Consider the following 13,130-nt stretch of genomic DNA (forward strand, 5'->3'; position numbering starts at 1 on the left):
ACCATCATGGCGCAGTCTTCCAGTTTCGTTATTAAACTTGACCAAGCCATGGCTCATTTACCCTGACTTATTAAATATCAACTTAATGGTGACATAACTAATGTTTAAATTGCAGCATTATGGTCACCTGTCCAGTCAACTTAGATGAACTTAACACGACTTCCTTACCTCAAGACCCTGGGTACCTGAACTAATCTTCCATTCCTACTAAGCGAGTACCTTATGCAGGGTGAAAATAAATGAACATAATAAAAATTATCAAAAAACATTTATAAGCTAAATTCTAGATATCTTTATTCAAATAAGCATTTTTAAATAGAATATTTTAACATTAAAAGTAATAAGCTACCACTGACTTGGAACGTTGACGAGAAGAAACGACCAGAGACTTCTCAATTGCTCTTTTAAAATTAAATTTACAATGTTTTATGTGTACATTATAATATTAACCATGTAAATGAGTCGACAAGCCAAGTTCCACATATTTCGATGAAACTAAAACTGTTGAAAGTTATAATAAGTTTTATTTAATAATATACTCTCAAAATTAGATTAAAAACTAAGAAAAGTTGGGTTTTCTATATGTTGGACAACTTGAAATTATATAATATATGTACACAACCTAATAAATATTTCGCTATAAATGACCTTATAATAACACATTACATATCTTAGAATTGATATGTTTGCTACATAAATACAAAGATATTTTTTGGACATATATAAACTTTAGGCCGAAAGTATATTGCACATTTGTCAATAAAAAAAATTGAAAGCCTTACATCTATTTTTAATCACCCTGAAAAGAGTGATCACTCTAAAATATGTTACATTAATTTATATTTTATACTGGAACCCGATAGTTCAATAACTTCTGACAGTATCAAGCCTTCAAAAAAAGATATTTATTAATATAATTTACTTATTAACTAATTCAAATAAACTTAAAATTAAAATTAACTTAAAATTATTACTTAAATTAATTTAAAATACTTATTATTATTAACTAATTAACTTAAAATTAAAATTAAATTGAAATTAACTAATATAATTCAAAACAATAATCTAATAAGATCTCGCAGTGAAACTCCATGCATAGCCTTCTATATTGCTGGATAACCCTGAGCCTTCTTATAAGGCCCGTCGTAAGTGATCACTTCTCGAATCCATATATCATCACACATTGGTGAAAGATCTTCGTCTTAAATATTGCGGTATTTTGGTCGGGAGATGGTTGCGGAACTTCCTGATCGCTGCCCATTCGAGTTGAATTCGGTGTGTGATCTCTTTCTCGAAGTTTGACTTATAGATAAATTAAAAAGTAGTTCTATTCTTGTGTGTTGTGAATTTACATTTAAATTTTTCTGTCAAATTACTGCAAGTCAACGAACCATAGAGAAGAATGTGCTCGGGATTTCTCTAGGAGATCGTATCAGATGGCCCAAATTGACAGAGAGGCCTCATAATACACAGATAATCATTGGGGTCAATAGGCCTGCAAACGCCATATAGGAGGTTCGGTTCACCAACAAAGATAGACATTATGAAGGTCGCCAAAAGATTGAAGGATGCAAGCAGCTTCCAACTGGTCTCTGAAGAAAGCTGATCTTTGGGGAAACCTTATATCTAGACAGTGGACATCTTACAGTTGAAATTATAATTGTTTCATTTATACCCACCTTCTTGTATATTCTAAGTTATTAAGTTTGAATATATTCAAATAATTCGATAAAATATATTAATAAACAATGTTATTTTGATGTCATAAGATCGTTATTATAAAGACAATTAATAATAATTTATAATAAAATTCAAAACATATTATAGAATTGAAAAACATTAAATATATAACAGAGGTCTGTAAAGTCGTAGAGCTTCGTAGAAGTCTACGTCGTAGCAGTATGATATCGAATCCGTAGCATTTGAAAGACTACATTTGTTTTACTATTTAGAGATTTACGAATATTGTAGTTAATAAATATTAACACGTTCACTGCGGCTTGAGGCCGATTCAGCCTCATGGTAAACTTTGCACTGGTGCGGCGCGTAAAACTCGTGTTTTCTCTCTAGTGCGGCGGCTGTTTACACTAAACCGTATGAGGTATGACAAAGACAAATATAGCTTTCTTTATGTCTGCGAAGCATTGACTCAATATTGTAAAAAAATATTGATGAACATGAGGCAGAAAAGGCCTCAACCGCACTACTAGGAAGTTCAGCTTGAGGCTGATTCGACCTCAGCCGCACCAGCTGAAAGTTCTTCAAAATTGGACCCACAGTGAACGTGTTAATGCAGATTTACTCCTTACTATGAATTGACTGACAAGCAAGACAGTCGAAGATATCTATAGGGAGATATATCACAATCATTAGGCTTTGCAAGCGGGCAGACGATCTCAGTGTGGTGTAATGGTACGCAGAGAATACTGCTGCCCATCCTCTAGAAGCTTGTTTGTGAGCAGTGGCAATCCTATATAATTAATGCACAAAGTGTAAATTATATAAGATTTTACTCTCTGATCAGACTCTGTGTTTGGCACTAATACGGTGTAACATAGCTCCTGAAGATGCCCCGTGGAGGGGTGAAACACGTGTTGAGTGATTTGGTGCATTTCATTGCACGACTACCACTGCATGTGCGGAAGTGGCTAAATATTGGTCCTTTTCTTAATTATATAAGATTTTAACAAGCTAGAAAATATATATATAGTTGCATGATAGTAAAGTAAAAAGTAAGGGCGGTCTTATTTATTTATTTAATTTTCTTTATTGTACACGATAAGATACATAATATACAGATACAATAATATACAGAAAAGTACAATGGGCGATCTTATCACACAAGGCAATCTCATACAGACAACGATAGTAAGGAAAAGATAATAGTAATTATAAAGGGTAGTTCATGTGTACAAAAAAAAACATATTCACATGGTCGTGTAAAACGAGACAATTTTTACAGACAACCATAGTATGGAAATGGTATAGGGATATATAGCTGGTGGTGAACGTGTACATATAGACAGAACATGTATTTATATATACACTAGCTGATCCCGCAAACGTTGTTTTGCAAAAAAAAATTGATATTTTAATTTACAAATAAAAAATAATGGTTGATCGTAGAGGAGTGAAAATTTATGGTTATATGTATTCTTGTATGCTGTATCATAAAAAATAAAAACAAAAAATTTCGGTAAAAAAATAAAAAAAAAAATTTTAAGTGTGAACAACCTTTATCACTTAGGGGTATAGAAAATAGATAGTAGCCGATTCTCAGACCTACTGAATACGCATATTAAATTTGGTAAAAATCAGTCAAGCCGTTTCAGAGGAGTTCAAGTTCGAACACCGTGACACGAGAATTTTATATATATTATTAGATATGTGTATATCCTACATTTGTATCTCAGTAATCGAACCAGTGACATACGATCGCAAGTTAGTCTTCTATCTCTGCGCTGACACCGCCTAGTTTCTTAATTGACCAGTAAGTTACCGGGAAATGTCGCGTTGTAGGGATAAGGTATGATATTCGAAGCTGACTGATTTAAATACGCCCCCGTATAACGGATTGGCGTTCACATTCACTGACCACCATCTATCTAGCAAAATTTTAAATGATCGTATTTATTGTGCTATAGGAGCCTGTTTTATAAATAAGCTTATTTACGCTCTTGATATGATTTTATTATAGATACGCACTCGTATTTTGGAAATTTAATTATAATTTTATGTATCCTTTTAACAAGCAAAGTAACATTAAATGTATATATGTATATATGAGTAGTAGTAGTATATATGTATGTTTGTATAGCAATGTATGTATTTGTATTTACGTACACCATAAATTGCCCTCTCCTTCATGTCTCTCATCTCCATCCAAAGGTTGTCTGGTAGAGATCACCTCGAACAACAAGACTGCCTCTTGTACTACATGAATCTTTTCTTTTTTTTCTCTATTTATCTGTGGTGTATAAAAAGTGTAAATAAATAAATAAATTACTTACATATTTATTCATTCTTTTTATAAATTGTCCAATGCGTACTTTTAACTTTGTTAAACTATAGTGGTGCAATGATAACTTGTACTCAGTTGTGTAAAGGTTTATTAAGCTATATATTGTCACTCTGTAGTGCAAGGCTATATCAGACTGACAATTGAATGCAGGAACGAGTCTTGCTTATTCTAAATGCCTCTAACAACACCCACATCGCCCTTTAAACACTATAGAATTACATCTGATGTTTTTTAAACAATAAACGCCTAATCAAGAGTAACTTATAGTTCTATTATTATCTATATCTACCAAAACACATTATTTAAGGCTTTAAACATTAAAAGTATAATAGAAAAATATATTAAAAATGAAGGAATAAAATTAAAAGCATTCATAATATTACATGGTGATAAACTCTTGAATATAACACATTAAGAATATTCTGTACTACCTGAAGATGAAGAAGTGGTCGCACGAAATGTAACCTTAAAAACTGGCAATAAGCCGTCGTTAAGATAGATAAAAAGGCTTTTTTACTTAAACACTGTAATATATAAAACCATGAGTAAAAAAATTGTAAATAACAAGCGTAATTGTAAAAATACAGGCGCGGACGCTAATGTCTGTGAATATACATCCCAATAATAAAAAAATAACATTATTTCTGTATATTCGATCGTGATTGCGTACCAGTGGTAGCTCAGTGGTAGCTCAGTGGTAGATGTCTAAGACACGCGATCGTAGGTCACGGATTTGATTCCCGAGACACGATCTTATATAATTCACTAGTTTCGCTGCTTCTTATTCAATACATATCAATCAGCCTGCCAAGCGCAGCGATTATCGCATATCCCTCATAGATATTTCAGGGGGTGGCCCGTGCTTTGCAGTGGGCGTCTTTCGACTGAAACGACACTGAAAAACTCTTAAATTTTATGTTAAAATTTCTATGTGTAGAATTAGTATAAAGTGGAATTTTAACATATGTTAGGGGGACCAGAAAGTAATGTCGTTTCTGTCGACATATTTTACAGAAACACCGATTGATTGACGCTCCGGCATTGATTTTGTATACTAGAGGCAAAAGGTTGTTGATAACGAAGGTGAATATATTGTTGATTAGAAATAAAAACTTGTTACAAATGTAGTCGTGTGAATTTAACCTAAAAATATGACATTACTTTCTGTCTTCCCCACAGTTGTGCGCCATATTCTTCACATGTTTTGTCGTCTGAAGCTATGATAATATTTTTCGCACTCACAGCTAAAAAAAAAAGAAGTTTAAGTTAAACATTACCGGGGATTCCCCGAGTGATTTATATCTTAATTCACTGAAATGTGCTCCAATCGAGAATCGAATCCGTTATCGCAGATTATAATAAACCAATTGCACTGTAAGTGATACAATTAGGTATAAAGATAACGAGTTATTGTTTCATATATTTATATATATATATATATATATATATATATATATATATGTATGTACACTTATGGATTATTCCCGTAAAGTAAATCACTTACAACATAGACTTTTTAAGTTTTGTTATTATTTTAAAAATTAGCTTTAAATTTTTTTAATGCGCAGTAAACATGACATCATAATTCAATTAAAAATTCTGAATTAGAATTTTATGAAATGAATATATGAAATTATTATTTTTCTTATATTTTATTCATATTATTTTTAAAAGAAGATAATGTTAGACGAAATTTTAATTCTTATGTACCATTGCATTTAAAGTAACATACAGTACACATATATATACACATACACATATAATTATATTTATGTATATATATATATATATATATATATATATATGGATATATATATATGTATATATATATATATATATATATATATAATTATTAATGTATGTAATTCTCCTCCACATTCGATTCTCTATGATTTAAGTTTTATTTATGTTAAAAAATAAAACAATCGACTGAATTTCACAGTTATAATAGTGTTCGGGAAAATTCTCATAAAAATCAAATAAGAAATAGAAATAGAATGAAATAGAGAACAGAATAACGACATTAGTTTTTCTCTAGTCATTTAAAGTTATGTAAATAATAAAGATATAAATGTTAATTAAAATAATAAAGTGCGAGTTCTCTGTTACGAAACGTATTTATTTATTTTATTAACACTTCTACACCATAGACAATAAATAGTGGGAAAAAAAGAGAAACAATTCATATGGTACAAGAGGCGGTCTTATCGCTCGAGGCGATCTTTACTAGACAACCTTTGTATATACTATTTGTATATACGACATGGTGAAGGAAAAGAGATGATGTATGAAAAGCAATGGAACGAAAAGGAATGAATTATGTGAGAGAAATAGCAGAACGAATGTGAGAAATAGAAGGGAGAGTGAGGAAATAAAATTAGAAAGTGAATAAATTATTTGAAAAATTGTTCCGTGCGTATTCAAGACAGGGTAACATACGAGAGGCCCTCAATATTGGAAGCCATATTTAAAAAAAAGGAAAAACAATGTCCAAGCCTGCTTGATTTTGTTATTAGAAATTTCACATAAATACAACATTATTTTACAATTTAAAAAGCAAGGTTCTTGTTGAAAAGTTACTTATTATATTACATAGGCGACTGTTATCACATTACACTGTAATTCAAATTATTAAAACTAAAATCGTCGATCAGACGCAAAACAGAGTTGCAATGCGGCTCGCGGCCCGCAGTGGGACGCCGTAGTCGGTTGCAGCAAACTGCACAGTTAGGGCGTTCACACACTAATGCGATTGCACTTTTTTTATATAACTTTTATTTGTATCACCACTGTTCATCTTCGCTAATCGAGGCTTCTGGACTAAACTAACTGAGAGTTCAAGAGACCTAGCACAATCTCTTCTGTATCTCTCTCTTAATGGCACAAAGTAAGTCCAAGCCAAGCTAATTTGAATTGACTGATCTGAACAATGAGAAAATGTCGTTATTAATAATATCGTCATAACTTAAAACATCATAAAGTTGTCGTTAAATAAGTTAGCTTAAGTAAAAAGTTATAGCCTGCGTCATCACCATTTTAGGACATAGGCCTTCCCCAGAGACTATGAAAGAATAGGATTAGTTGGAAGCGGCCTGCATCTAGCTACTGCACCTAGCGTCTTCCGACAACCTGAACAATGTCACCTTTTTACCTAGTGGACGTGGTGTTCCACCGGTCTGTGATCTCCACTCCAGAACCTCAAAGGCTTCAACTACTGCCATTTGATTTTCCAATCTGCTATGCTATTGTTTGTCAACTATAGGCAAAGCATTTGACCTCTGTCTTGCCTGATGTTTAGTAATGACAAGGTCTGTGATACATGCTTTTCTAGAAAAAAAATATTTTTTATGTATGGGTATCGTGAATCATTAGGTCTTTTTGTCAGATTTAAGAATGTAGGTGACGGAATTTGTTCATGAAACTCCGAAGCACACTCTCCAAAGTGCAGTCTATACTAACATATTAAAGACATACATATATATATTTATATATATATATGTATATATATGTATATCTTTATCTCTACATATATATTAGAAACGGGAGAGCAGTTGTGTTACTATTCAAGACAACATTATTTATACAGCTTAATATTCCTTAGAGGAGACAGTTCGACCATATATTAAATAAAAAAATATCTTCGCCACTCCAATGTGTAAACACCCTAATAACCCGTGTCCTACATCGAGACGTGCCGTGCCTATTCTGGTTAGTGCGGTAAATAGGTTAAAAAGTTATGGAGAATTTTGGTAGCGTCAGTCATTTGTTCATTATTAAAACCCACAAAACTTGTTCATAAATAAAAAAAAAAACAATGACATACATACGATAAATAAAATAAAAATTAACTCTTAACGCCTTCATGAGATATAATAAAGTTCCTCGAGGTATCCTTGACATTCCTTTTGAAGTTTTTAAATCTAAGATCAAAAGTATATTATTAAGTAAATATTATAATAACATTCAAGAGTTTTTAGCTGAATGAAATCTGCTTGGTTTGTTCTTTCATTAAGTAAGACATGTCGTGGAACATTATTATATTAGAATGTTTAGTTTTTTGTGGTGGAAGTAAAAATCGATCTTCGTATAATGAATAAATTTATAATTAGATTATATATTGACCATTCTGATCCAACACCTTTTGACATCTTTCTGGTAGTAGCATAATTCTCATAAAATTTTTCGTCCTTGCGGGCAAAAAACTGATCCAGATGATTTTTGACGTGTTTGTTTAAGTTTTACCGTCCAAAAAATTTTACGTTCTCGCGATTTAAATTCAGACGCCATTATTAATGTGGTCGCTGCCGTTGCATTAGAATCGTATTAGTTGCCATCATTGTGATGACGATGAAGATACAGCTTGAGGAGTGTACAGCTTGGGAAGAGCTGCGCCGAGAACTCACCGATACTGTGGGGAATGACCTCTCGTTACCAGGCTTCGTTAGGGTGATCGTTCAGAACGAACAGTCATGGATCGCTGGTATAATCTTCTGCGAAAAAGTGGTGTTGCAGAAGGAGACTGCGGAGAGAGAGAGAGAAACAACATCTGAGATCCCCATCCGCAGTCAGAGACCTGGAAGTCGGAGGATGTTATACCGCGTTTCTCCAACCCCCTTAGACTGACCTTGGCGACGGATTCTGGGTGATCCGCCGCAAGTAAGGATTCGAGGCACTGGGCCACCGTCGTTGAAGCTGCGGTAGTATGCGAAAGCGTTCCCGTAGTTTTAACAAAAGGAGTTCAAGAAGACCGTGGGGTTTTAGCTGGTAGGAGTACGGCATAACCCTTTCGGAGTCCCCGCGGCGGAGGGGTATCCCATGCAGGATATTCTTCTTCTTGAAGTGCCTCTCCAACTAGTGGAGGTTGGCTTTCAGCTTCCTGCTCTCTTCCTTATTTTTGGTTCTGCGTAATAGCTCAGCAGCGCTGGCGATTCCGGTCCACTCTCTAATGTTACGAAGCCACGACTTCTTTCTCCTACCAACCTTCCTTTTACCAGCGACCTTTCCCATCATGATAAGTTGAAGGAGATTGTATCATTGGCGTCGAAGAACGTGTCCCAAGTAAGCGATGCAGGATATACCCACGAGTAAAAAAGGGGTCGTATTAGTTGTAAATATTCTTTATATATATTTGAATACACCATCTTCGTTCACTGTTGGCTACCTTCATCGCCAACGTGGTGGGGCACCAATATTGGTGACCCCAAAGCGATCTCAGACCATCGACCCACTTGTAAACATCTGAAGAAATATACCACAACAGAACAGGTCCTGGCAATTTCTTACTCCGGTTTTGTGGTCAACGTTCTTCGTGCTTTCAGCCGCAAGGATACTTTGTATCGAGCCACGAGAGAATCATATTCCAACAGTCAATTACTGTAAATTGTTCATATATAAATAATTTTAAAATATGTCATTCTATACTGGACAATCTAAAATGGTCCAGAGATAACCTATAGGCTTGTAAATTTTAGAAAATAATTCAAACCTTATTTAATTACTGTGCATTATATTAACTTGATGAAAATGATATTAAACATATACTTAAACAGGTTGGTTTATTTTATTTTATATTCTTTATTCTACACGCTAGAATACATTCAAATAGTTTCATAATAACAAACAAAAAGTACAATAGGCAGTCTTATCACACGTGGCAATCTCTTACAAACAACTATAATATAGAAAATGTAAAAGTATAAATAATGGGTAGTTAACGTGTACAAAACATACATATATACTTATATATGTATGTTTTGTACACGTTATAAATAAGGTATAATACATATTATAAATATAATACAATAATAAATACATCAAACTGACTTAGATCGCACTTGACTCAGGAAGAATAAAGAAACAGAAAGAAAAAGAAATTAATTAAAGCATAAATCATAAGTCAAGTAAGTGGATCTGATATATACAATAATTACACATACATATATAATATACTAGCTGTCCGCTGTCTGTCGCCCGCTTTATGTTCCGCACTGCCTTTTGTATGTTTAATTTTGAAATTCCATTCTTGGTAATTTGTAACAAGCCTAAATAAATATTCTAGTCGAGTTTTATACCTATAAAAAGTTTGTATATATGCATTTTATTTTAAAAAGGCCTTTTTTACCTCTTTTACATTAAATATTTCGTAAAATTCGTTCTAAGTTAAAATATACTTAATAAAAACAATATTTGTACAAAATATGAAATCTCAAAATCGTACTGTTATACAGATATCATGATGAGTCAGTACAAAAGTGTTTTAGTAAAAATCTTTATAGCTTTTACATCTCATTCCAATCACTATGTATAGTGTGATCGCTCCTAAATATTTTATAATAATTTATCTATAGGCATGCAATAGGCCAATAACTTTCGACAGTACAGTCAGCATCATATTGTAAACAATAATTAATTTTAAAATATATTTATCCATATTTTAAAAATGATTATTAATAATAGCATTAAAATATATATTAATTAAATAGGGTGTTCCATACTTTGGCGGCAAATGAGCTATACATCGTTCTTTTAGACATTTTACACATATAACCTATCATCCTGTATATATAGATAACATATTTATTTAATTATTGGCCAAAATCTTCATTCTTGTCACTTTTCTTTCAAATTAATTACAATAAGAACGAAGCCATTCATTTATTTATTACATTGAATATATATATATATATATATATCACTCACGTGTTTACAAAATCAAACTAAATAATTCGGTCGAATATTTGTTTAACACGTATTTAGCGCATCTGAAAGAAATTTAAAAATATAAATGCTATATATTCAAAAAATACCAACCATAGCAACCCTTACTATGCTACATACTGCAGTATAATTTAACCCTTACCACAGCGATGAATTTCAGAAAAAATCAGTTACATATTTCTGTATTTTAATGATAGTTCGCAATTAAAGGTGGGATTTGAAATATAAATTCATAAAAATTGAAATTAATTAATAAATGAAAATGTAGTTTCTTGGAAACAATTAACCCAATTCACCAAAATTAAACTATAGGCAACATTGAATTATTCAATAGAAAACTAGGTGCTTATTTAGTGTTTTATTGCTTCTGAAGTTGTAACAAATAAAATTTATTGTTTTTATTACAACGCTGCAGTAGCGACATCTATAAACTACTTTATGTAATAAAATACGGTTTTAATATATTAGTTTTAATACTATAGGACTAAATAGTATAAAACAATTGAAAAAAAACATTTATTTCTTTGAATAAGCTTTGATAAGCTCTTTTGAAATGGCAAACTAAATTTAAATATATATGTATGTATAGACACCTGTCAGGTTCAAAATATTAACTTTATTGATAGATTCTGACAGAAAACTAGATATTTACACTTTAAATGCTGATTTTACGATTTTTCTGTTATAAATCGTCTATTTGTTACTAGAAAATCCGTATTATAGTAATCCCAGGCATATTTTTTTTCTATATATTCTTTAATGGAATATTTTTTTTGAAAATATTGTAATTTTTGGTGGATTATTTATAAATTTTAAAAAGATTATATTATAGAAACATATGCATTATTCCAAAAAAGATAAATTAATTTTATTTAAACGAAAATTTGATTTTTAATTAAAACTTTATTTCAAAATTTGCTAGCGTAAAGCATGCTTTGATTTTACGCTAACATCTCTGACGTCATTTATACTTAAAACATGCTAGGTAAGAGACCGCACTGCGCCATTGTCTTTAGCGTGGTACTAATCAGAAATCTTAGTGTTAAACATTATTACTTTGCTTTACAAAAAGCTGTACTTGTATTATTATTTTCAAAGAACTATATATAAGTTTTTTTTGACTCTTAAACGAAAAAATGTTAAAACATTTTATTTATTTACTAGTTTATATATATCTTTAAGTACAGGTACATTTTGTGTCACATATGAAAACCCAATTTATTGAGATAAGATGCTTAAAATTTTTGTTGCCATATACTTCAATCCATTTGCAATAAATCAACTGAAAAATTACATCTTTATCCAAAAATATTAATTAGATGTTGCTGTAAAAGTAAGAGAACATATGCAAAACACATAACAGTAACGTTATAAAACCTAATAAACATGTAACACCTTCTTAGATTTGTGTACATAGTTTTAGTGACATCTATATTTGACATAATTGAGTTCGTACATTGTACATGCATTTCAACCGCCATAGTACTTAAATTATAACATAGATGGCGTAAATATAAATAAATGAAACTAATATTTTATGAATTTATTATTAACTTTTTAACCAAACAATTGTTTATAAATTAAAAATTAAATATTAGCGTGGAGTGAATAACTATTATTTTTATGTATTTACACAGCAATGTGTAAATTATCTTCCCAAATGGTTGTTCTGAAATCATGTCGATGATCTATAAATCTGCATTACGATGGAAAATTTATGGTCTTTTTGTTAATCTCTCTGTATGTAAATAATTTTGGCCTTTATAATATTGTAATAATAATATACATACTATTGTAATATTATCATAGAAATCTCATAAATTATGACGATGTTATCGTCTGTTTTATTATAAAATCGCTCTGGACCATGAAACGTTCGCCATATTGTTTGTACAAATGCCTTGGTTAAAACAACCAAACTATGTTTTTATTCTTTTAGATTCATTGCAAAGTTTACAAAATATTTATTACAAAAAATGAAAATATTTTTTATTCTTAATTAGTCTGAAGTAATATTTTTTTTTAAAGTAACAATGCTGTCAGTTATTTCCAATATTTTTTAATAATACAATAAAATTTAAACTATACATCATAACAGTTTCGAGTTTCGAGATATCTTTAATAAATTGTAAAACAATAAACCACGATAACTTACGCCATTTTTTATCAACGTCAAATATTATCCAAACAATTTATGGTTATATTAACTAGGGATTGCATGCGACCTAAATATATCGATAAAAATTGTTTAATTTTTTTATTTAAGTGAATGCTTATAGGTTTTTTTTTTTAAAAGTATTGTAAAAATGAATGTACAGCTTATATGTCAGTAAAAAGGTTTGAATCACGCGGAAAAATATTTTAATATGTAAGGTTATTTTGTATATTCATT

Source organism: Battus philenor, unplaced genomic scaffold (assembly GCF_028537555.1).
Source record: "Battus philenor isolate CCGP_79_NKW_IND1 unplaced genomic scaffold, ilBatPhil1.0.hap1 SCAF_30, whole genome shotgun sequence".
Classification (NCBI taxonomy): Eukaryota; Metazoa; Arthropoda; class Insecta; order Lepidoptera; family Papilionidae; genus Battus; species Battus philenor.